Raw genomic sequence first — 25915 nt, 5'->3', positions numbered from 1 at the left:
CGCCATTAGGAACAGATGAATTGAGGTTTAGAATGTTACAATGGGTTTAATCCGGTAAGGTCTCCGCTGGACTCTGCATTGTGTCCAGAAGGTCTGCAGAATCAGGTGCCCGCACGGCCAACCCTTGGTAGCCAGAAACGAGATTTGTTTTGAAGACGTGGGGGCAGGGCCGGGGGTGTTTGTACTAAAACCTCCGCATCCAGGAGGCGGCAGGGCTGAAATCTGAGGAATGACCGCGCACGTGTGGGTGGCGCCTGCCCAGGGGCTCACACACCCTCCTGCTGTCAGAGCTGGAGCATGATGATCAGGATAAGTCAAGGTCGGGGAAACACGTTGAGGGTGACACCTTCGTGGTGCCAAGAAATCATTCCCAGATCCAGTAAAGGCTGCCCGCCTGGGGTGGCCCATGAGCACACGTGGGATCTCAGCATGGAAAGCCCCTCTCAGGCTGTGGTGGGTGCACGGTGCAGGTCGCAGGTGGGTTCCCGAAGGCCAGGGCTCAGAGATCAATGACACCTTAAGCCATAAAAAATATTCAAAGGCCAAGGGATCCACAGAAGGGGATCCTCCTGTCGTAAATCCTCAGCCTTGTCCCCTGCCAGCAGGACCCTGGAAGGCTGGGCTGCCTGCTGTCCCCCTGGACCTGATGGAGGTGCCCATGCAGGGGGAGGAGGGGCATCCCCTTCTTGTTGGAGGAGCTATTTTGGTTGTCAGATGGAGACCATGTGGAAGGGAGCCTCAGGGTCTGTGGGGATCCAGTGACTTTGGGTCATGGGGCCACTGTAGGGCTTCACTCCAGAACAAAGGGGAGGAGACGGGAGGAATTACCAAGAGCAGTCTGCACCCCAGCCCCATGCTCCACCGCGCAAGGGAAGCGTGCCTGTTGACAGGCTCAGGGTATCTTCTCTTCCTTTTTCCTTCCTTCCTTCCTTCCCTCCCTCCTTCCTTCCTTCCTTCCTTCCTTCCTTCCTTCCTTCCTTCCTCCTTCCTTCCTTCCTCCTTCCTTTCTTCTTTTTCAACACTTTTATAATAAAAAGGAAAATGCTTCTTTACAGAAAATAATGTGAAAGCTTGTGTTGTAAGGGACTTTCCACAGAGGAACACGAGGGAGAGACCTGGGTGCATTTCTGGGACCTGGCAGAGTCAGGTGAGCCATCAGACCCCGAGGCAGCGGGTGAGCAATGAGCTTTCTCAGGAAACAGACTGTGTGTCATACAGCAAAAGCCACCTGCCATATGACGAGGAAAGGTGGCTCGGACAGTTGTCCTAGAAACAGCCACAGCTGCAGCCCCCCAGGAGAACCCTTCTGCGGAGTCCAGGGGAGCAGCTGCCAGCACGGTGGACAGCGTGGAGCCACGAGTAGCCATGCAGCTCAGGCGGAGGACGGAGTCCGGGCCTCCCCGCCCTCACTAGCCCTGACGTCTTGAAGCAGCACTGCTCTGCGGCATGAGATTCACCCACACAACCTCACGCACGCCTAGAGCTCTAGCCCAGTGGCCAACGTGGGGTCATATTCTTATTTATTTTATTTATTTCCAAGTGCAATGTTGGGAATGAACCATTTTAGACCTGGAAATACTCCCAGTGGTGGGCATTATTCTCTTTGGCCTGCACGTCCCTCTGTTGTGGTAGGAGGGGCTGGAGGGATGTAACTGCTTACTGTCAGGATGTCAGTAGGCTGGGAAGAGTAAGTGACTGGCCCACGCGCACACCTGGACCAGTGGAGACTATGACTGAACTTCTAACGGGTGCTAAGAATTCTGGATTGCAGACTGCCACATACTGGCACCAAATGTCCTGTTCCAGCTTCAGAAGATCCTTTAGCTGGCAGGACACACTGTGCTGATTAGACCTCAGAGGGAGTGAGGCAGGTCTGGATAATAAGCCAGTGCCCTTGACCCCGAAGGTGACCCTGGCAGAGTGAGCAGGTGGACCCATCTGAAGGCCATTCTTGCCCATGCACTCTGCACATTCTCAGCACCCTGCCTGGGTCTCTGTGGTGCCCACCACGTTGTGCTGGAGAGATGTTTGCACCTGGAGCTCAGCTTCGAGTCACAGCTGTCTGGCATCCACCTGGGAGATTGACTCAGGGAGCCTGACCCCAGGGACCCACCAGGATAAGGAAGATGGTGACCACAGGGCCCTGGGTCTTGAGTGAGCCTTTGTATCCATTAGAAGTTCTCTAATCAGCTGCAGATTAGACTTGCCTTTAAAGGATGTGTCTGGAGAGGGGAACACAGCTGCTAAGTGCATGAGCAGGGGGGCTCTTCTGCTCCCTGGAGGGCCAAGGCCTGAGACTCTCGGTGGGTCAGGTTAAGCCCCCTCAGACCTGTGCACAGCGCCTCCTCCAACCTCACCTCACGGAGTGCACTCAGAGGTGCACTGTTCCTGTCAGACCAGATTCACCCTAAACCCTGAGCGGGGATTGTGTGATGGCTGGGGTCCTCTGAGAGGGAGGAGGCATGGGGGTCCAGAGCAGGAGTTTGGGGCTCTGCCCCTGGCAAGCGTCAGACCTCTGGATCAGGAAGGCCCGCCAGAGGCCTCCCCTGGCCATTCTACACACTCTCCCTTGAGCAGGTGGGACCCTCCCACAGGTGGAGTCGGGGGAAGGCGGGTGAAGGCCGTGAGTGCTCACAACGCGGCCCCTGACTGTGTCTTGGCAGGTCAGGCAGGATGTCTGTGGGCGCTTCCACCTGCCTGCACAGGAGCACACCCCTGAATGTGGCCAGGAGGAGGCAGGGTTCCCCAGGAGAGCAGGCCTCCCCTCCCCCTTCACTCTTCCCTTTTCATACCCCGTGGGAAAGATCCCAGGTTTCCACCAAGTTGCACATGGAAGAGATGCTAAAAGGTTAAACGCCCAAAGCAAAACACCAATGTCCACAACAACAGAAACCATCCATGAGGAGGACCCCTCTGACATCGTGACCTTGATTAACTCCGGGGAATATCCAACCCTTCCTGCCTGCCCACCCTTCCTCTCTGTGTCGAGTCCAGGTTCCAACAACCAGCACTGGGCACCTAGGCTGCCTCCCCTCACGACTTCGGTTTGACTTTAGGTACAACATGAAATACTACGAAAGGAAGGCCTTGTACTTTGGAAAATGAAAAAAGAAGGAAAAGAAAAATGTAAGTTCTTAAATGTAGACTGCCAGAAACATGTGTGTGAGTATATGTGTGAGCATATTGTGCACACACATGAACACATGTGTGAGTGCATGAGCATGTGTGTGCAAGTGGGAATGTGTGTGAGTATATCTGTGTGCAAGCATGTTGTGTGAACGTGTGTGCACAGACATGTGTATAAACTGTAGAGAAATCCTGAATGCTGTACAGATATTCTGAAACAGGATTCCAAGAAAAATAATATTTTCAAATGATTCTGTAATGATTTGTAAAAAAAAGAAACAAAAACAAAATATAGACTCACAAATTAACAGAGACTTCAGAATCATTCTTTAAATAGTGCCACTCTGGGTGTGGACAAGGTTGCTGGTCATCCTGTGTGTCTATTTTGTTTGTTTGTTTTTTAGGCTAAAACAATTCCTCAGGGTATAACAGTGTGCTTATGAGTTTAGTGATAAAAGGGGTGTAATTCTACCTTGGGGTGAATGATTGAAGCTGACCAGGCCTGGAGTAGAGAGCCCGAGTGGGGAGCGCTGTCAGGCATCAGTCCACCAGTCCCCGTCTGTCCGTCCCTCGCTGTGGCTCTGGGTGACGTCAGAATGAAACCTGGGACGTCAGCCCTGAGCACGTCATTAGAGGCAGGGATCCAGAGGAGTGTCTGCTGTGGCCTGAGCCTGCAGGGGTCCTGGCATGTGTCGGCCCCTCTAAGTGAAAGAGCTTGAGGGAGCGGCATGCAGGGGAGGGGTGGGAAGGCACGTAACAGCCCACAAACACTCATCGCTTTAACAAGTGAATGGCTGATTCTGGATATAAAAGAGAACACTAAAACAATTATTTTATTAATCCCATCATAAAACTTTAAATAAGTTAAACAAAAATGCAAATAAAATAAGTGATAAAAATTTAATTAAATAAAACTTTAATTCAGTGATCTATAGCAATGAGATAATCGAGTAGGTTGGTTATTCAGAAGATGTATTTTTAGGCTGAAAATAGTATTTTTTTCTAAATCAATTCACGTAGTAAAGTGGATTGATTTTGACTTCCCCAGAACTGACTGCTTCGAATGTTCTCGATGATCTCCTGCAAGTCACTCAGGACTTGAGCGTCTGTGCTGAGAACGGCCGTGACAAGGAGTTTCAGAAGGGAGCAGCTGACGGTGCCTCAGGTGCAAGGCAGTCCCACTCATGCCCATGTGCTCAGATTTCAGGCACAATGTGCAGTTGTAAAATTGACACCTGAGCGAGCCAGGCTGGGAATCCCTGCAGCACTCCTGAGGGGCTGATGGCCACAGTCTGTAGCACAGGCTACCAGTCGCAAGCCTACTGTTAAATTCAAACGGGAAATGGGAAAATAAGAACTTTGTGCTTGTAGACCCGGGAAGCAGCCCAGGGCACTCTGCAGCCCAGAGCACTGGGGTGGGGGCTCCAGGGTCTCTGGGATGCATCTCCACCCTTCACCCGCACAGAGACCCTTCCCACTGCCACACCACTGCAATACCACTGCCACAAGTCAACCCCTCAGGGCACTCCTCCCCACCTCCTACCCGGGGAACATCTCTGACAGCCAGCAGCTGGAAAGCTCTGGACCCCAGCCCTGGGCTTCCTTGTCTGTGAGATATGACAGGCATTGGTGGCTTTTGATGCTCCTTTCAGGGTCAAGGTGCTAACATGTTCTTTGTTTTACATTTTTCCTATGTATAATTGCTGGTGGGACTGAAAATTGGTGCAGCCAATATGGAAAGCAGTGTGGAGATTGCTTGGAAATCTGGAATGGAACCACCATTTGACACAGCTATCTCTCTCCTTGGTCTATACCCAAAGGACTTGAAAATAGCACACTACAGGGGTACAGCCACATCAGTGTTTACAGCAGCACAATTCACAATAGCTAAACTGTGGAGCCAACCTAGATGCCCCTCAGTGGATGAATGGATAAAAAAAATGTGGCATATATACACAATGGAATTTTACTCAGAAATAAAAGAGAATAAAATCATGGCATTTGCAGTTAAATGGATGGCGTTGGAGAAGATAATGCTAAGTAAAGTTAGCCAATCCCCCCAAAAAACAAATGCCGAATGTTTTCTCCGATGTAAGGAGGCTGACTCATAGTGGGGTAAGGAGGGAGAGCATGGGAGGAATAGACGAACTCTAGATAGGGCAGAGGGGTGAGAGGGAAAGGGAGGGGGCAGGGGATTAGCAAGGATGGTGGAATGTGATGGACATCATTGTCCAAAGTACATGTTTGAAGACACGAATTGGGTGTCAACATACTTTATGTACAGAGATATGAAAGTTTGTGGTATATATGTGTAATAAGAATCATAATGCGTAATGCATTCTGCTGTCATTTTTTTAAATCAATAAAAAAGTTAAGAAATATCCTATGTAGAAATTATAGAACAATAACTGAGCACAGCTGAGAGTTGACCCAGTGCCAATCACTGTTCCTCTGCATGGATTTATTTCACTTTGTCCCAGGAGCTTGGTGTTATCCCCACAGTGTGTGCAGCCTCTGAGGGTGTGACAGCGCAGGACTCAGACTGGGCTGTGAGGGCCAGGTCTGCCCCAGGGCAGGGACCGTGGAGTGCTGTACAGTGGAGACCACGTGAGGTCCTTCTGCTCTCGGCTGTGTCTTTCCTGTGTGTTGGTGGTGGTGGCAGGAAGAGCCAGGGCCTGGAGGGGAAGGTGGAGCTGTGGGAGGGGCAGGGGACACCCTGGGAACCCCGACTCCAAGGCCTCATCCCGCTAACCCTCAAGTTTGGGGTCGGTCTCCCTGACAGGCGTCCTTCAAGTCCTTCAAGGTGAACTTAGCTGAGCCCGCTCGAGAGCTCGGTGCTGCTCCTTGCTCTCCAGGTGAAGACGCCGAGCACAGAAGGTCCGACTCTGTTCTCGATGGGGGCAGCCGTGGCCCACGGGGGAGGGGACAGGAGAGGACGTGAGGAGGCCACCTCAGGACCACGGTGGTGGCACTCTGGTGCTCCTGTGCCTGCCGGTGGCCCAGGGTCACTCCTAAGGGTCCCCTCCCGAGAGCCCTTGGGTTGGGGAGACCCCGGGCTCTTGCCAGTGCTGCAGCAGTGTCCCCAGGTGCCCTCGATTCCCATGACCCCGGCTGCTCCAGAACTGCGACTCCTCCCCTTCCGCCTCGCCTCATGGCCCACAGAAACAATCGGCAGCAGAACCTCTCTCCAGGACCGTGTCGTGTGAACTCTGAGAGAAGCTGGAGCTCCTCTGGCCCAAGTCCCTTCTGTTAAACTCTGGACCGCATTTGGGTGGTTTTTCCCTAAGTACAGTTAACAAGGAAGAGTCCCTTCCTTGGTGACTGCGTGTGCTTCGAGGTGCTGCCGGGATGGTGGGTCTTTCCAAATCTGTGGATCAGAAGGAAACCTGCTCCAATGTCTGCCTGGCTGTCTTCACATCCAGCTGGCTAGACGCAGCCTCTTGCTTAATGCTGAGATTCTGTCCGGGCATTTCTTTAAACCAGTCACTAACGGTGGCATTAACAAGGCAAGATGCAGCAGAGCGTGAGCCTGGGTGGGTTTGGCCCGTACCCACTGGGTTCTGCCAGACTCCGCCAAGGCCTTCCTGGTACTAGAGACTAGACAATCAGCAGAACTCCCACTTCAATAAGTGGTCAGGACAAAAGGAAACACCAGTACAAAAATGAATCTTACCTTCTTCCCCCAAACCCGTCCCAGACTCCACACAACTCGGTCCCTTCAAAACCAGCATCTGGTGCTCCATGGTAAGTGGCCAGGGGCCACGACTTTCTCATTTGTCATGGTGCTGGGGACATGTCTGTCCCTCCTGGTGTGATCTCTGTTCCAGGCGTGGCTTGGCCTTTCAGATGCCAACATTGCTGAGCCACCCGCGTGGAGCCAGGGGCAGTGGGAACCATGAGGGCCTGTCGTGAGGGGTCTGCATGCAGGACCAGCCTGGTGGCCAGTGGCTGGGTCCTGGAGGTCAGCTGTGAACCTGCAGCTCCTGGTGGTGCTGCCCTTAGTTGAGCAGGCTGCGCTGTTGGCAACAATACCGCAAGAAACAAACATCTTTGAAGCACATATTAAAAACTAGGTACCAGGTTTTCATTGTTCAAAAACTTTTATGACAAACAATTTGCATAAAATATCAATCATCATTTACCATCTCCTTGGAAGCCACAGTGGTGCCGTTAATGTCACACACCTGAAGACAAATCCGCAGGGGAGATCCTAACAGCCTTTCTGCAATCCACGCAAGCTGGGAAGACTGCCACGCACGCGCCCGTCATCTGCCCTGCGTCGCTCCAAGGACTTGGCTTTAACATAGGTTCTAGGTTTTAAATCTTGTTGCATTCTGGTTTCGAGAAAGGGTCTCACTAAATCGCTCAGGCTGGCTTCAAACCTGCAATTCTCCTGCCTCAGCTTCCCCGGGGGCCAGGATTACAGGTGTGTGCCACCAAGTATAACCTTCCACATATGTCACGTGAGCATGACATCTAGTGTTCTTATTTCCTGTGTGGGTGCTGTGAGTGTGAACGTGAAAGTACAGCAAAAGTTGTTGGCTTTGCAACAACAACAACAAAAACCTTTTGAAAAATTAAATAATTCCATTTTTGTCAGTGCCATTAGTGGTTAACTGGCAAAGAAGCTGTTATTTTTAATAATGGCTCAATAGTTTATCCATTTATTTATTCAAAACTTTTCTTTTCGGGGGGATACCAGGGATTTAACTGAGGGGCACTCAACCACTGAGCCACATCCCAGCCCTGTTTTATATTTTATTTAAAGACAGGGTCTCACTGAGTTGCTTAGAACCTCACAGTTGCTGAGGCTGGCTTCAAACTCATGATCCTCCTGCCTCAGCCTCCCCAGCTACTGGGATTACAGGCATGTGCCACCACACCAGGCTCAAAACTTTCTTAAGTCTAACAAAAGTGAAATTTGTAAGGTTATTATGAATTCTATGTGTTTAGTAAAATTTTAACATTGATTGCAATTTTCTTGGTGGTGGTGATTACAAAAGATAAATCAGCCTTATGGTACAAATAGTGTACATCTTAAATCGTGGAGCTCCTGCAGCATTAGTGAATCTGGGATGGGCTGCTCTGCCTGCAGAATTCCTGGCTGTGTGGACAAGGGGTGGAACTCCACTGGGGGAAGCAGAGGTTGAACACTGTGCTCTGTCGCTCAGAGTAACCAAAGGCGCTTCCCGAGAAGAAGTGGGTGTTGGCTGGGGAAGCTCCTTGGCTTGGCGGTGAGCTCTGCCTGGCTTCACCTCACTTCAGCAACTGCTGGGCCATTAAGGGCTCTCCTGTGTATCAGCCAAAGCATCCTGTAATAGAACTGAGCATCTCATAATCCATTCCCCTAAATTTTTGCTGTATTTTGCACAGTTATTTAGAGATATTTAATCAGACAATTTAATCAAATTTTTGTACAAAATGTCAACTTCTGAAGTGTTATTGAACTGCATTATTGCCCAGTTCACAAGTTACCCTTCCTCCTGGGAAGAGGCTACACACACATCCCCCATAAGGCAAGACAAAACGGAACCGAGCCAAGTGATTGCTGAGAGCTCAAATGGGGTACGATTTAATTTGGAAATTAAATGCATTTTGGATATCTGAGCTTGCAAGTGTATTTAGATGAATCCTATATTACAATTGGAATTGTTTATATTAACAGTGCAGATAGAATGAAATTTGAGATCTATGATTTTTATAATCTACATTTGACAAGATTTTTGAAAAATCATAGTGAGACTTAATTTCAGAGCGTTCATTGTGTTTTATTATATTGATGCTTTTTACTTGCCCTCCCAATAAAAAGGAAGTATAGTACCTGGGAAAGCATGGAGGCTGAACTCTGAGTGAAGGCAGAGACCAAGACTCTCCTCCACATGCAGAGCTGCCACTGATGGCCCTGGGGTCTCAGGGTTCTGGGAGAGCTTCTTTTCTCCTAAAAAGAAAATACAGTCATGGAAAAGAGCCCATTACAATGCCAGCAATTTTAAGTATATTAATCATAACACTCAACTTTTGAAGATGATCAAAAGAAATTATATTAAAAGTTCAAAGTAATAAAAAACCTTAAACTATATTTTCAGAGTACTGGGAAGACGTGAGTATGAGTCAGATAGGCCTCATGGAATGAATACTACTCATGCTCACTTAAGGGAAATAACTCATATAAACAGGTGTTTTTACAGGTTGCTTTAGTGTATGCAGATATGTAGAGTTTATATTTTTCCAAAATAATTTGTTTTGAAATAGTTTTTGAGTAGAACTATGTTTTAGGTTATTATAAATATATCCACAAAGTCAAAACAAATTGCCATTCAAAAAATAAACACTTTGGGCTGGGGCTGTAGCTCAGTGGCAGCACGCTAGCCTAGCATGTGTGAGGCCCTGGGTTCTGTCCTTAGCACCACATAAAAGAATAAAAAAATCTTAAAAAACCACACACACCCACTCCGATCATGGAATTCAACTCACTTTATCACTTTCTTTTATGCTGAAAGGTGCCACACTCAGATGACAAGATTCATGGTCACATCCCTATGATGCATGACCTCTCTGTCCCCCAGCATCAAGAGGGGGCCTCTGCTCTCTCAGTGGGGTCTTCATGGGACAAGAGATGCCAGACCCTGAGGACCAGGGCCATCAGGATGAGCTGTAGAGCCATAGCTTCAACATCTGTCAGAGAACAAGGGGGTGCAGGGGTACGTCCCTCGGCCTTTCACTTCCTGATTGGGGTTTACGGGGGAAACAGTGCCATTTTAAAGGACTTTGATTGACCGTCTGTGGCTGGCATCAAAGTTCAGAACCCTGAACAAGCTGGAGCTTCCTGCTTTGTGTGTGGTGCAGAAAGATGGCAGCCTCCAGGCCCAGAGACCTGACGTCCCACCTCGGGGACAGAGAGGTCATGCCTGATGCAAACAGATGGCCACCGCTGTGGAGCACAGAGCAGGGTTCACGGCTCTGCAGTGCTCAGACCTGGGGTCCCAGAAGGTGAATCTTGAGGCTTCCTCCAAAGCGTCTAAGGCTCGTGTTGGCCAAAATCCAACCAGGGATGCAACAACAGAGCCCCCAGTTCCCATGCAGAGCAGGAGGAGCCACAGGGCCAGCCTGGCCAGAGAAGGCGCGGCCCACACTGAGTGAGTGGGGTGGAGTCTCAGGGACCTTTTACACACACCGTCTGGGGCACAGCAAGAAGATAGGGTCCCATGAAAAGGCAAGGAAACGTCCCCATGTTCAATAGAGAAGGCAGTCAACAGAAGACCGAGACATCCAGGCTCAGCTCTCGACCTTAAAATGACAGGAATACAGCAAAACAGTGCCTCAGCACACCTGGAAAGACAGGGAAACTCCCTCTTTGCTAAACCTGAAAAAGAGCTTGAAGAAGGAGAGATACAAGCTATGGGCAGAAACATCAGGAAAAGAGTAACAGGAAGAACACAGCCAGGACATGATGACCAGGGTGGGCACTGTGCAAGGACGTCCTGGGTGTCTGCAGCCCTGGAGCAGAGGGAACAAGGACAACAGAAGGGATATTTCAAAGGATGACGTCTAATGTTTGAAGACTGATAAAAGAAACCAGTCTATGATTCAGAAAAAGCCAGGTCATGCAACCAATAGAAATACAAATGTGAAAACCCCTATGTCTGAGCATATCCTGTTCTCCCTGCTGAAACCAAAGATAAACTGAATATGTAAAGAGGAAAATAACAACAATGTAAAGGACGCTGACTTTCCACCTGAAAGACAGGAACAGAAGACAGCAGCCCAGTGGACCCAAACGGGAAAGATAGATGAACCCTAGGCGCAGCAGAACACCCCTCAAAAGGATGAAGGAAATGAAAAGTTCCTCATCTGCAAAACTGCCGAGCTCGCCACTCTCAGGTCCCCCAGGCCAACAGAGCCAGACCAGGTCTGTCAGGAACAGGTGGCATGAGGGTGGTCCGTGCTCAAATCTTCCTTCTGCTCTCTTGGTTTCTTTAAGGCCCATGACTCTTCAAAGCATAACTGCAATTCTGTGTTATGGGTTTATTATATATCAAGAAAGGGCACAGTGCACTGCAAAGTTCATGTCTAACGGGAGGCAGCCAAGTAACGAGTCCAGGCAGACAGTGAGAAGTGCAGCTGCACACTGTGCTCTCTGGAGGAAGAGGCAGAAAACCACGTCAAGGCACTCAGCTTCAAATTCAAAACAGAAGTTAGAATAGACTACCAAAAATTTCAGTTATCCCCAAGACAGCAGAAAAAAATGAATGAACACAAAGATAGACGGCACTAATAGAAATCAATTTCAATACGATAAGCCTGAACCAAACTGTATCCCATTAAACATAGTGGGCTGAGCACACCCCTGTAAGGACAGACTGTGCTCCAGGTGAACCGGCCGACTCCAAGTCGGCTCCTGGGATGAGAACGCGTAAATGACTGAGCTGTCGGGGTTGGCTGTGCAGCTGGGGCTCCCCAAGTTAATTCTGTATCGACAAACATGCTTATTGAACCACGAAGAGTGCAGTGTGCTCATCTGAAGCTTCACGAATATGTTATTAAAACTTAATAGTTAACTCTAGCAATTGTTCAAAATTCACACCTACCAGCATTTTTTTTCCTAGAGGAAATTATATAAAATTGTAGACACATAGTGATAATAAAAAAAAACAGATTAAAGGCAGCTTTGATATTAGTCTTAAATCCTCTGGGGGTAATGCACCCCTTCCTGGGTGCAGCCCTAATGTTCCCTGCTCTTGGGGAGCATGGGGACTTCCAGGTGGGGCCCTCTTTCCACCACCGTCTCACATCTGGGAGCTACTGGTGCAAATTCTTCAGGTCCCACCTTTGAAATCCTGTCTTGTGGGAAGTGTTCTTTCTTAACCCCAAGATGTGGTTTGGTGACATCTGTCAATCCATCAGAAGCCCCTGTCACTCCTCATCATTGTTCCCACTGTGGATATTTTCAATAGTTTATCTAATTTCCTACAACTTACCAGGATTTGGTGGAGTTTGCTGAAATCGACATCTGTGTGGACAGGGTTCCCCCTCCCACTCTCTCCCCTTTTGCAGTTGGTTATGTAATATAGCCCCCAGCACATGAGACGAACACAGTAAATGTTACATGAGTGATTATAAATACACAGAGTAGAAAATATGACCATTACACATCCCTGGGAAAATTGGTTAATATCTGAGGAAATCAGAAGTAAAACTTGCAGAATTCAAACTAAATTAAAAATAGGAATTAAATGTTAAAGTAAAGCATAAAAAAAGAAATAGAGGAAAATACAGGTGGACGGTTAAGTGCCATTTATATTATGGTGGATTTCTTGTACTTTTTACTTTAGATTCTACACTTAGGTAGAGCTTATGTGTTTAAAATTCCCTGGCTTTACATGTAGCTCTGTCATCCATCTCAAATCACGTGTTTATGAAATAAACACATGCATGTTCATGTGAACACCAGTTATCCAAGAGCCAACTCCAGAATTATTAAGGACACATCTACCATATTCTGCCAGAGCCCTCCAGGCGGGTCAGCCAGCTGTTCTGTGGCTATCCTTCACACTGCCCACCTGCTGTTCTGGGTTTCTGCCTTGGTCAGTACTTCACTGCCTTAGCTACCAGGGGTTCCACTGATTTATGGAACCTGGTGGAGATTCATTTTGTTCAACAGGACCTAGGCAATTCTACGTTGCTTCATTTGCCTATAAAATGAGGGTCAGTTTTATAATTTTCAAAAAATCATTGGAATATTGATTGGAATCGCATTTATTTTATATACCAGTTGGTTTTAAAAAACTGACATCTTTAAAATGTTGTTTATTAAAATCCATGAACATGAAATATTATCCAATTCTCTCAATGATATTTTTAGGTGTTCAGCGTACCTGGTTTTCACAGCTTTAGTTTGGTTTATTCTGGGTATTTTATTCTGAATACTTACATTATTGAATTCTTTTTTGTTTGTTTGTTTGTTTGTTTGAATGTTGGTAACATAAATTCTCAGCTTAATTGTGGGTCTTGACCTGTGTTCAGAAGACTTTGGTTTTACTTATCATTTCTGGGTTGGGTTTGGTTTCGGTCTTTGGATTTTCAAGTGCATCATTATGATACTTGAGGAAAAGGCAGTTTCACTTCTCTCCTCCCCACTGCGGTTCTGCTGTCCTCTCTTTCCTGGCTGTGCAGTAGTGGTGGCTGCAGCCTGGGTGGGGTGGTGAGCAGCCCCTTCCCACCTCCCGAGCTGCAGCACAGGGCCCCCCAGGCACCTAGACAAGTGCATGCTCCTCCTCCTCCGAGCTGCAGTACAGGGGGCCCCCCAGGCACCTAGACAAGCGCTCGCAAGCGCTCGCTCTCCTCCTCTCTGGAGCTCGGCTACAAGCGGCCGTCGGACTTTATCAAATGGTCGGGGGCATCTCCTGAGATGACCATGGAGGTTTCCTTCCTTGTCCTTTCAATTCCATCATTGATATTGGCACATTTTAAAAGTCAACTGATGAAGGACAAAGTGAGGGACTCACTCCAGCAGAATTCTTGACTTACTAGAAGGTGACACTGATCAAGGTGGTGGAGTCGTTGGTCTGACCCTAGATAAAGCACGAGCCAGGAAAGCCGGCCCCCCCGGGACTCCAGGCTTCCCCACGGTCACCTGGTCATCTAAGGGTACCCATATCCCTCTCCATCACGCCTGGGATTCCTGCAGAGCACCTCTGCTTCCTGCCCAGAGGAGAAAGAAGCCATTCCGAGCCCCGGGAGCGCACTCTTTGGAGCCGACACGCATGCCTGTCTGCTGCTGGCCACCGTGGAGGTTTCTGTGCAAACCTGCACCTCTGGTTTGCTGGGCCCCAACAGTCCTCGCGAATGCCACCGGACGGAAGGGTGAGAGAGCACCTGCGCCTCCCCAGAGTAGACCTGCTCCACCCATCTCCCAGGGAGGCGCGGAGGAAGCCACAGGTCAGAAGGTCAGAGCAGTGACCTGTCAGGCCTCAGATGCCCTCCCTGCTCCCAGGATGCCAGGACCTGGGTGCAGGGATGAGCAGCCGGCCTGGTCCTGCCCAAGTGTTTCTGCGCATTCACAGTGGGGCAGGTGGAGGAGGAGAAGCCAGCGCTTGGCACAGGAGGGCTGTGTAGTGGCGATTGGTGCCCCGCAGGGGTCCCTTCCCTGCCTCTCCTCTGCCCTTTGCACACCTGGCACCAAGGACCACGCGCCTAAAACCAATCCTGTCTCATATCAGAAATTCAAGTGGCCAAGAAGTGTGCGGCCAGCATCCCCCGAACCCCACGTGGTTTCTTGGAACCCCATGCGGTTTCTTGGAACCCCGCGGTGGTCGCTGGTGCCCAGATGACAGCGAGCTCCGGAAGGAAGCAGAACTCTGTGCCGGGTGCAGAGCGCAGGAGAGGGAGGGTGCGGCGCTTAATCAGTTCCCGCACATCTGTCTTTACACAGTTGGGCTCCTTCACCCTAACTACCTTAACATAGGTAGAGCCAAATTAAAATTACTTTATCAATCTTGCATTTTCAGCTTTCCCATCTTTGGGGTTTTTTCCATCCATGTGTTCATCGTTTCTGCAAAGCCATCTCGTCTCCCCAGAAGTCAGCCGGTGGGAGCCAAGGGTGGTTGAGGGGCTCAGCAGGGGCAGGAGAGGGAGGGAAGGTGTGATTTACAAGCCTTCAGTCCTTGTCCGTATTCTACACTTGATGATTTCAATATTTTAATAGCCAACCATTTGTCTTTCTCTTTTATGGTACAATATATTTCCCTGAATTGTTTGTTTCCGATAAATTACTTTTTGAGCTGAAGTGCGATTTGGGGGGTAATGTAAGAAAGAATACCCGTTTAAACATGCACCTCATCTTTGGAAAGCAGCAACACACCCTCAGCGTGATTTTGCAAGCATCTCTGGGAGGATGCTCTTGCAACATTTTCTTGAAGTAGGGCCACGTGGGTCACAGCAGGAAGGAGCAGAGTAAAATGGAGGACAGCACAGGCTTGGAGGGATGCGATTCCTGGGGAACCGGGGAGTGCCAGCCAGCACCAGGGCACAGACGGCTTCTCTAGCTTCTTTGAGTTCACTTTTCCCTTAAGCAGCTTGTACATGTGGAAGAGAAGTTCACCGCTGTTTTCCCCGTCCTTCTTCAGGTTTTCATGCAACATAAGGTCCATTTTATTTTCACTGCCCTTTCATCATATCCCACACTCTTTGGATGGCGAGAAAAGCATAAGTCAGTCAGTCACAAAGACCCATCAATACATTGACCTGCGTAGTCACAGTGACACTGGGAACACATGCACATGGATTCTGATGCTGGAGTTTTCTTATCTTTCAGAGCATCTGTTAAGATGCTAAAAAAAAAAAAAAAAAAAAAAAAGCTAGCTAGTTGTGTAAAATTAACCTCTTTTAGGGACTAGATAATAAATCATTTTTTTTTCAAATTAAAAGAAAAGGAAAGGTAAGTAGGCATGTTTTTCTTTCAGACAAATGTTTTCTAATAAGCAGTAAACGAGAGTTCCCAATATTCTTGTAAAGTTGCCCCAACAATATCAGAAAAGAAAGCACCTTGCTTCAAGTCTGCCCATGAAGTATACAGGAAGGGGAGTCCCCCACCTCCTTCCTGCCTCGGCAGTTCAAGGTTGGGAGCTGAGCTTGTTGCTTTCCAATCCCTGTGAAAACACCTGCTTCCTCACCTACTCTCCTGTGGCCAGAGTGAGGCTTTTCCCATTGACACAGTTCAAGAGGCGCTGCCACACCGTTCCTGTGTCTGGCGTCCTGGACACACATTTCTGAGGACGCCCAGCCAGCAGGGGTGCTGCAGGGTCTGGGAACCTGGAAGTGGCTGCCCCAGTGCCTTGGCAGTGCAGCCCAGGTCTTCCCAAGGATCCATCCTTGCCAACAAGTACACTGTCAGACTTGGGGACTTTCGCCAATCTGGCGGGTGCAAATGGCATCTCATTATTGTTTTAATTTGCACTTCTCAGATTACTGATGAGGTTAAGCATCTGTTCATGTGTTTATTTGCCATATTTTTTCCTCTGCAGTGAACCTATTAGGTTGTTTTCCTTTTTATTACTGACTTGAAGAACTTTTTCTTATATATATTTCAATGATTTCTTATATATATTTGTTAGTTAAACGTGCTGCCAATCTGTACCCCAGTTTATGGGTTATCTTTTCCCTGTTTTCCTTGTGTATTTGAGACGTGGAAGTTTTTCATTTAATGTGGCCAGATTTCTTGTTTTACTTTCTTGGGGTGGTTTCCTTTGAGGTCTGTGTTCTCTGTGTATTTAATAAATTTTTCCCACCTTGTAAAGTCATACTGAATTTTCTTGTGAAGATTGAAGTTTTGTGATGTTTGCAGTACACTTCAGATGGTCAGTGCTTATTATTTGCAGGGTGGTCCTGGATGGTGTTTCATTTTCCCCTGTGGATAGCTGAGTCTTCAGCACCAGTAGTCCTCAATTTCTACCTCCTTCCACTGCAATCCACCTCTCTCCTGCATCCCAGTACACTTTTCAAAAAGCTTCAGCAATTCTTACACAAATCTGTGGCAAATCTTTTTCAAAGATGCAGTCAATCTTCAGTGAGTCAATCGGATACCAACTAGTTCAAAGGAAGATAGAACGGATGCAGTTTGAGCCGGCTACATAGGAGTTCCTAAAGTAAAGTGGCTACCTCAGATATAGAACTGGCTGGCATCTTAGGGAGCAATGAAACTTTACTCTCGGGGTCCTTCTCTACTGGGCAGAGAGCACTTCCTGCCAGACAGATTCGTTTGCATGATGTTAATTTTCTACAAGAACTTGCTGTAGTTTACACAGTTTGGATCCTTATCAACAATAGTAAATCAAACAAGATTAGATTTCCCTAAGAGACTCACTTGAGGCTGATTGGTCAGATGACTCTGGCCAGTGTTGACGTCACCAGGCGGCTGTGAGAGCAAGTGTGGGCATTGCTGTGCCTTCTGATACTCGTAGGAGGCTGAAGAATCTGCATCACCAACCTCTCCAGGTGCTGTGGCTGCTACTGCTGTAGGAATCCAATATTGCCAATTTCTGGGCACCCATGACTATGATAAGAAGCACCATTATTCTTTAATCCTGTGTCCAAGGGGCAGGTGATCTCTCCTAACTGTTTCTCCATGTTCTGCTCCCCTGGGCCATCCATCCCTGGGCACGACAGGATGCCTGGTTGCTCTGTGGCATGGAAGCCTTTGGAGGTATGGAGTGTGGGAAACCTCTCACTTCTGTGCTTATTGGAAGAGTGACTGGCTGTCCTGGCTCGTTTCTTTCACGTACATGTAGAGCTGGCTTGTTAATGCACATGAAAAACAACCATGCTGTGAGAGGAGCCACACTGCCCCCGTGAACTTGGAGGACCGTTTTCCCTCATGCAAGCCCTTGGGTATCAGCAAAGCGTTTCTTCATTTAATTTGCTCTTTGATAGTATGTGGTGAGCCGTTTCTGTGAACTGTGGCCGCCATTACAAGATGGCGCTGATTTCCCCTGTAGTCTGTGACAAACAACTCCTTATCAGAATGAGTTGGCATGCTGTGACTTGGCACCCTGTGAGAAAGGTCCACGTGGCAGCTTCGCATTGGGGCTTAAGGTGCTTTATTAAGGCTGGGAGGGGCATCCAGGGGTTAAGAGGAAAAGTATCAGGGACCTGAATAAACGGCTGAAAGAAGATTCCTGAGTTGCGTCTTCCTTGCGGGCAAGGGGTCGCGACAAGTGGTGCCGAGACTCGGGAACCAGAACTTTCAGTCAGTCAGGGGTGGTGCACCGGTTACTCCCAGGTAAATGGGATCTGCGATGAAAGCAGGGATAGTCCCAGTAAGTGGGATCCGCGTCCAAAGCGGGGTCAGCTCCTCTGCAGAGAAAGAGAGAGCCTTATATTTATTGCAGCTGCACTGTGTACTTTCACTTTTGTTTTCTGTGTTTCTTTTGTTGTGTCATCTCGTTTTTGTTTTTTGTGATATCGCTTGTTGTTTTTTGTGCGTCTTTTGTTGTTGTGTCATGGGTGCCGCGTCTTCAAGTCCGCTCCTCCTGGCCCTAGATAACCTGTTACGTTCCAAGGGCCTGGAAGTGAAACGTAGTACTTTAGAGAGATTTTTACAGAAGACAGATATTGCTGCACCGTGGTTTGCATTCTCGGGCAGCCTTACTATACCTAGCTGGGATAAATTAGGCAAAGACCTTGACTTTGCTTCTGAGCAGGGCATGTTAGAGGGTGGGGTGATACCCCTTTGGAAGATGGTCCGTAGTTGCCTCACAGATGACAGATGTCAGGAAGCACTTACTAAAGGACAGGAAGTTTTAGAGCAATTACATGAGGAGAAGTCAGAAACGGCAGAAAGTGAGGTATCTCAGGAGGATGGGAGTGTGCGGAGCATGAAACAGGGGAGGAGGCGGCTGTCTCCGGCAAGAAGTGAGATATCTCAGAAGGATGGGAATGTACGGAATGTGAAACAGGGGAGGAGACGATTGTATCCAGATCTCAGTGCGCTGCGCACACCCCCATGCGAAAGTGGGTCAGAGAAAGAGGAGGATGAGGAGGAGGAGCTTGGGAGGCTGTCTTGTCAGCTAGGGAGTGTAGGCATGGGAGAAGGGAACAGAAATAAACAGGGGCTCAAGAAAAATGATCCTCCAGATCCACCGCCGTATGGTGGGGGTGTTTCGGGGAGAGCTTTCCATGCCCAAACATGGAGGGCTGTTAATGCTGAGATGGGTCTTGCTTATCCAGTTTTTCAGGATGACAATAGGGGAAGATTCCATGAACCCTTAGATTTCAAAATTGTGAAGACCCTGGCGGAGTCCGTGCGTACTTATGGGGTGGATGCCGCCTTCACACTAACTCAGGTGGAGAGTTTGTCTAGATACTGCATGACTCCCTCTGACTGGGCTAGCCTTGTTCGGGCTTGTGTTTCCCCGGGTAAATATTTGGACTGGAGAGCATTTATGCTAGAAGGCGCAATAGAGCAGGCCGCCCAAAACCATGCGGCGGGACACTCCGCTTGGGATAAGGACATGCTTTTGGGGCAGGGGAGATTTGCTAATCAACAGACAGGATTTCCTCTTGAGGTATATGACCAAATTGACAGCATTTGCATTCGGGCATGGAAATCACTTCCAAATAGAGGAGAGGTATCTGGTAATTTGACCAAGATTCTACAAGGCCCTACAGAACCCTTTTCAGATTTTGTTGCAAGGATGGTAGATGCCGCTGGAAAGATTTTTGGGGATCCTGATAGAGCCATGCCCCTTATCAAGCAATTGGTTTTTGAGCAATGCACCAAGGAATGTAAGGCAGCAATCACTCCTTATAAAAACAAGGGCATAGAAGCATGGATGAAGGTGTGTAGAGAGATTGGAGGACCTTTAACTAATTCAGGCCTTGCAGCTGCTGTCCTTCGGATTGCCAAAGGGGGAGGTCCTGGTGCCAGAACATGCTTCCATTGTGGTCAATCTGGTCATTTCAGACGGGAATGTCCCAAAAAAGGCAGTTTTACTGGACCTCCTTACGGTGGCCCTTCCAATGGCCTTCGTCTACCGGGGTTGTGTCCAAGATGCAAAAAGGGGAAACATTGGGCAAGAGAGTGTCAATCAGTGAGAGACATCCATGGACAGCCTGTTTCAGCTGGGCCAAAAAACGGCCAACGGGGCCCCCGACCCCAGGGCCCACAAATATATGGGGCAATGGAGAATGTCACACCCGCACCCGAGACATGGCCGTCTCTACGCCATCCCATGAAACGCGGAGAGCCACTACAGGCGCCGCAGGATTGGACCTCTGTTCCACCTCCAGACTCGTATTAACACCTAAGATGGGAGTCCAATGGGTGGAAACTGAGTTTAAAGGGCCTTTACCACCTGGCACTGTAGGTTTGCTAATTGGACGTGCATCCTCTATCTTGCAAGGTCTTCATGTTTTCCCTGGAGTCATCAGCCCTGATGCTGTAGGGACAGTAAAGGTTATGGTGGAAGCTCCAAGGGGCATTGTGTCTATCTCTCCAGGGGATCGGATTGCTCAATTACTAATTTTGCCTAGCTTGCATACCCACTTCCCTTCTGACTCAAGGTCACGGACGGGAGATGAAATTGGTGCCACCGGAGGAAATTGTGCCTATTTGTCACTGAATATGAGCAATCGCCCCACTTTGGAGTTAAGCATAGAAGGTAAATCTATTGTGGGATTGCTGGACACAGGGGCAGACCGTAGCATTATAGCCCTTAAGGACTGGTCTAAGGGATGGCCAGTGCAGACTTCTGATCAGTCCCTAAGAGGACTTGGATATGCCCAAGCCCCTCAAATCAGCTGTAGACATCTATCTTGGAAGGACCCGGAAGGACATCATGGTACTTTTCAGCCTTATGTACTTGATTTGCCTGTTTCTTTATGGGGCCGTGATCTGATGAATGACATGGGGTTTACTCTTAGCAATGACTATTCCCCGGTGTCTCAACAAATTATGCTAGATATGGGGTATAAGCCAGGTCTAGGACTAGGAAAACACCTACAGGGGCATAGGCATCCTGTGCAAGGTCATCAAAAGCTTAACAGATTTGGTCTGGGTTTTTCCTAGGGGCCGCTGGGGCTCAAATACCCATAACATGGCTCACCGAGGAGCCTGTTTGGGTGCCTCAGTGGCCTCTTCCCTCGGTTAAATTGGCAGCAGCCCATGACCTAGTTAAAGAACAACTTGACTTGGGTCACATCCAACCTTCTACTTCTCCCTGGAATACTCCCATATTTGTCATTAAGAAAAAGTCAGGGAAGTGGCGCCTACTGCATGATCTACGAGCGGTTAATGCTCAAATGCAACTTATGGGGCCCATTCAAAGAGGGCTGCCTCTGCTCTCCTCTGTTCCTCAGGGCTGGCATATTATTGCTATTGACATTAAAGACTGTTTCTTTTCTATTCCTTTGCATCCTAAAGACTCACAGCGTTTTGCATTCACCCTTCCCTCGTGTAACCACGAGGAACCAGATCAAAGGTTTGAGTGGGTAGTGTTGCCGCAGGGCATGGCTAATAGTCCTACGATATGTCAGAAAGCTGTGAGCGAGGGTCAGGCCGTTCTTGAGCAATTGCATGAAGAAAAATCGGAGGGGTCACATAGCGAGGTAGCAGAAAGTATTAGGAGTAAGAGGGGTGAACAGGCAAGGGAGTCTGAAGTTAAACAGAGGAGAAGGCTCTATCCGGACTTGACTGAGTTAAAACCTCCCAAGGACACAAGTAGCTCGGACAGTTCTGAGGAATTGGACAAGTTATTACAACAATTACGTAAGGCTAAGATAAGAAAGAAAAAACGGGAAACAACAGATGTAAAAGCCTGCTGTGAGAAGGGTTATAAATCCAGTTCTGGGGAGGAAGTTGAGAACCTAGAGGAGGGCTCTATACCTGATGTTCCACCCATAGATCCGCCCATTGCTCTGCCCCCTTACGTGGGAGGAGTCCAAGGCTCGGGGGGGGGGGGGGGGGACTTTTCATTCTCATTGGTTCTTCCACAGTCACTCAGACAGGACTTCTAGTCCCGCCTTCCAGCCACTAACCTGTACTGCTGTGTTTCAGATTTCTACCGGAGCTACTCAGAGCCTGTATTTAAAAAAAAAAAAAAAATGCCTACCTGTAAATGCTAACAAAAGATATCTTTTTCAGACAAAATTTAATTCCACAGGTTTCTATGTTACAGTCCTAAATTTAAGCTAGTTCTAAGTTAAATAACCTGACTTTTTCTCTACAGTTGTGTTACTAAATAATGTTCTATTGATGAGAGATATCAAATATGCTTCTTTATATTTTACTTTTAATTTTGAAGGTTATGAGGATACATTTGCTCACCGCAGGAACAAGCCGGCAAAGTTCCTGTGATGACCAAAAAATCCTTATTTTCATTGCTAACTATAAAAATAAAAATGCATACTCAAGGATCTTATTTCAGTTACATCAAGTGACGTCACATAGAAGAGTGCACTCTTAGTTAAAAATAAATTAAAATGGATCCAAATATTTTAAGACCACGTGGTTACATAAAGTTAATACAATTATAAGTCATGTTCTTATTCTTTATATATATATATATATATATATATATTTTAGATATTTAGATAACCTGTATTTGTTAATCTATAAATTAATTAGTACATGCCTAATTGACTAGTTAATATATATTTGCCTAATTGTTTTTCTTCAACAGGAAACCCATAATTTATGTTTTATATTTACATTTATCAGATACTCTGCCTTTTCAGTTACAGATATTTGAGATAAATGTGTTTACTATAAATTTGCTTTTAAGTAAAAATACAATCAAGTAATTTCTAATTCTCAAGGTTATTGTTCAAACTCATAAAATGATAAATTATTATAATTATTTTTCCAAAATATCTAAAGGTTTTAACTTTATTTTCATTGATATTTCTTATCAAAATATAATAATTTGTTTATAGATTCTAAGGTTTTCAAAAATTGTTCCAAAGTATAAAAAAAAAAAGGGGGGGCACATGCCTCCTCCTGGATGAAGAACCTTGGTGTCCTGTGATTTAGAATTAATCAACACATTTTATCTGGGATTTTGGCTGCTAATCAAAGGATAGATTTGCCTCAAGCTCAAGTTGAGGAATTGTCTGACCTAGTACATTTGGGTTGTATTGATCAACGTGCGCATTTATGTATAACCTCTGTCAGATTTTATGATTCCAGAAATGCCTCACGCATCATCGGAGAGTATCTATCCGGAACCTGGTCCATGGAAGCAGAAAACTTGATCCAGTCTCAACTAACTCAGATTGCTGTTTTGAATAGCACCCGTGTCGATCCAGTGACTTTGAGTCAATTCACCACTTGGATATCTTGGATATCTTCTGCCTTTTCCTTTTTTAAGGAGTGGGTGGGAATAGGCATTTTTGATGCAATGTGTTGCTTTGGTATGTTTCTTTGTTTGTGGCTTCTCTGTCGTCTCAAGGCCGACAATGCTCGGGATAAGGCTATGATCATACAAGCTCTTGCAGCTTTAGAAAATGGCAATTCACCTCAAGTCTGGCTTGCGCATCTTAAGCAGTAAATTTTTGACATGGTCGTTGCACCCCAAGTTATTATAACATTGCACTGGGATCGACATGTCTTTCCTCGCTGTTCTCTTAGTGTTGGAAAGCCCTTGCACTCTGCCGGTCTTGCTGCCATTGCACGCAGATGGGTTTCCACACTAGTGCTTCTCTATCGCTTTAAAGTCCGTGCCTTTCTTTCAGGGTGCTGTCAACTTGTTTGTCATTGTACACAGCCACAGTTCAGCCTCAGCTATCCCCCTCCGTCCACCATCGTCACGGTACAGGATGCGAGGCAAGGCACTGCACTTGAGTGATCCTTGGAGTGGACCTCAAGGAGAGCATGTCCTATTGCATGCGGGTTTGACGTCCTTCCTTACCCCACCTTATCCACGCCCTGCCCCACGAAAAAAGGCGTCGGCTGATATGGCCTCAGATCTGGGGAAGGGCCCTCCTTAGGGCTGAGCCATACTATGCAGCCACTTCTGCACAGTGGGATAGGACCTCTACTCTCGCCTGTATTGTCATATAAAAACAAAAAAGGGGGAACTGTGGTGAGCCGTTTCTGTGAACTGTGGCCGCCATTACAAGATGGCGCTGGTTTCCCCTGTAGTCTGTGACAAACAACTCCTTATCAGAATGAGTTGGCATGCTGTGACTTGGCACCCTGTGAGAAAGGTCCACGTGGCAGCTTCGCATTGGGGCTTAAGGTGCTTTATTAAGGCTGGGAGGGGCATCCAGGGGTTAAGAGGAAAAGTATCAGGGACCTGAATAAACGGCTGAAAGAAGATTCCTGAGTTGCGTCTTCCTTGCGGGCAAGGGGTCGCGACAATAGTATCTTTCAATAAAGCTTTGTTATATTCTCCAAAAAGTTTTACATTTCACTGAGTGTATTGCTAGTTATTTGTTAGGGTTATTTTAAAGAGTCTTCTATAGAAAATTTATTGGAATATTTACTCCATTTCTATTTAATGTGAGGACTAAACGTTGAAATTAATCTAACTTTGTACATTTTTACTTCTTTTTTAATTGTTTTTATTTTTTAAATACATGACAGCGTGCATCACAATTCTTATTACATACATAGAACACGATTTTTTGTATCTCTGTTTGTATACAAGCATGTTCACACCATTCCATGTCTTCACACATGGGCTTTGGATAATGATGTCCCTCACGTTCTTATTTTTCATTTCTTTTTGTCACAAGTTCATTGTTGCTTTCTTGATTTTCCTTTTTTAGTAATTTAAAGTTATATACTTTCTTTCTTTTAAGAGTAATTATAGGTGATTTACCATGCATATTCAACACTGAGAAACTGAAGTCATATTACTTTATTCTCCTTTCAAATAGATGTAGAATCCTGGAACTTAATTTGCTATTCTTTAGTTAGATTCTATTTCTATTAATTGTTATAAATACCTAATTTAGACATTTATCACTTTATATCACCACAATACATGACGTATGTCCCTGTGACTCTGTGGCCTTGGACACCCTCTTCTTCCTCCAGACATGCATCTGGTGCTCATTGAGAACGTCCTGAGCTGGTCTGTGTGGCACACGCCTGTATTCCCAGAGGCTCAGGAGGCTGAGGCAGGAGGATCACGAGTTCAAAGCTAGCTTCAGCAAAAGCGAGGCGCTAAGCAACTCAGTGAGACACTACTCTAAATAAAATACAAGACAGGGCTGGAGATGTGACTCAGTGGTTAAGTGCCCCTGAGTTCAATCCCCCTCCAAAATAAAAAGAATGTCATGAGCTTTTGTGGGTAGCAAGCCTTCTGATGTTTACACTTTATTGAGAACATCTCTATTTTATCCCTTTTATACAACAATAGTTTCATTGGCCAGAAAATTCGGGGGGGGGTGGTATTTATTTTTCTCAGTGCTTTAAAGATAGCTGATTGGATTCAATGTTGTACGTGTGTAGGTGTGTCGAGGAGTAGATTTCTTCCCATTTACCCCTCTACAGCTGAGTCCCAGGATTTGCTCTTCAGCAGTTCTGAGATAACCCTACCTAGCATTGCTTGCTATGGTCTCACTCAGTCAGAATACTGATTCCAAATGAGGGTCATCCCCTGCTGCTGCATCAGTGACACTTCATCTCCCATCTGTCTGCCTCTGTGCCATACATTGGTTGGTTCTTTTAACTCTGTATTCCAATTTACTAATTCTCTTTCCAGTTGGGTCTAATGCACCACTTAATCCATCCACCAGGTTTTTGATTTTAAGTATTATATGATTTTTATTTAATGTAAATATTTGCTAATTTGGAGGTTCTCATATCCTTGCCACATCATTTGATAATACCTTTAGTATGTTCTAGTTAATTGGCTTTATTTTGTAGAGCAGTTTTAGATTTACTGAAACACAGAAAGAACGCCCAGAGTCCCCCTGGACCCCTTCCCCTACACTTTGTTTCCCCCCACTGGACCCATGGCCCTCCTGGCAGGGCAGTCCGTTTGCCCAGCTCGTGAACCAGTACTGACGCACTGCTATTGACCACGTCCATGGCTTTCATAGGGTTCCGTCTTCATGACGTAGAGTCTGTGGGTTTTAGCAAACATAATGGCAAGTATCATTGCCAGAGCATCACACAGAATTAGTTCTCCAAAACTTCCTCCATGCCTGCTGTCCCCCTCCCCAGGCTCCTTCGCCTGACACTGGTCTTTCACTGTCCTCAGTGTGGTCTTTTCCAGGGGGTCATGTGGTCACAACCATGCAGCCTGCAGCCTTCTCAGATTGGTTTCTGTCACTGAGGATGTGC

Source organism: Urocitellus parryii, unplaced genomic scaffold (genome assembly GCF_045843805.1).
Source record: "Urocitellus parryii isolate mUroPar1 unplaced genomic scaffold, mUroPar1.hap1 Scaffold_59, whole genome shotgun sequence".
In the NCBI taxonomy this organism is placed as follows: domain Eukaryota; kingdom Metazoa; phylum Chordata; class Mammalia; order Rodentia; family Sciuridae; genus Urocitellus; species Urocitellus parryii.
The sequence above is the reverse complement of the archived record's forward strand: the minus strand, read 5'-3'. Positions refer to the sequence as shown.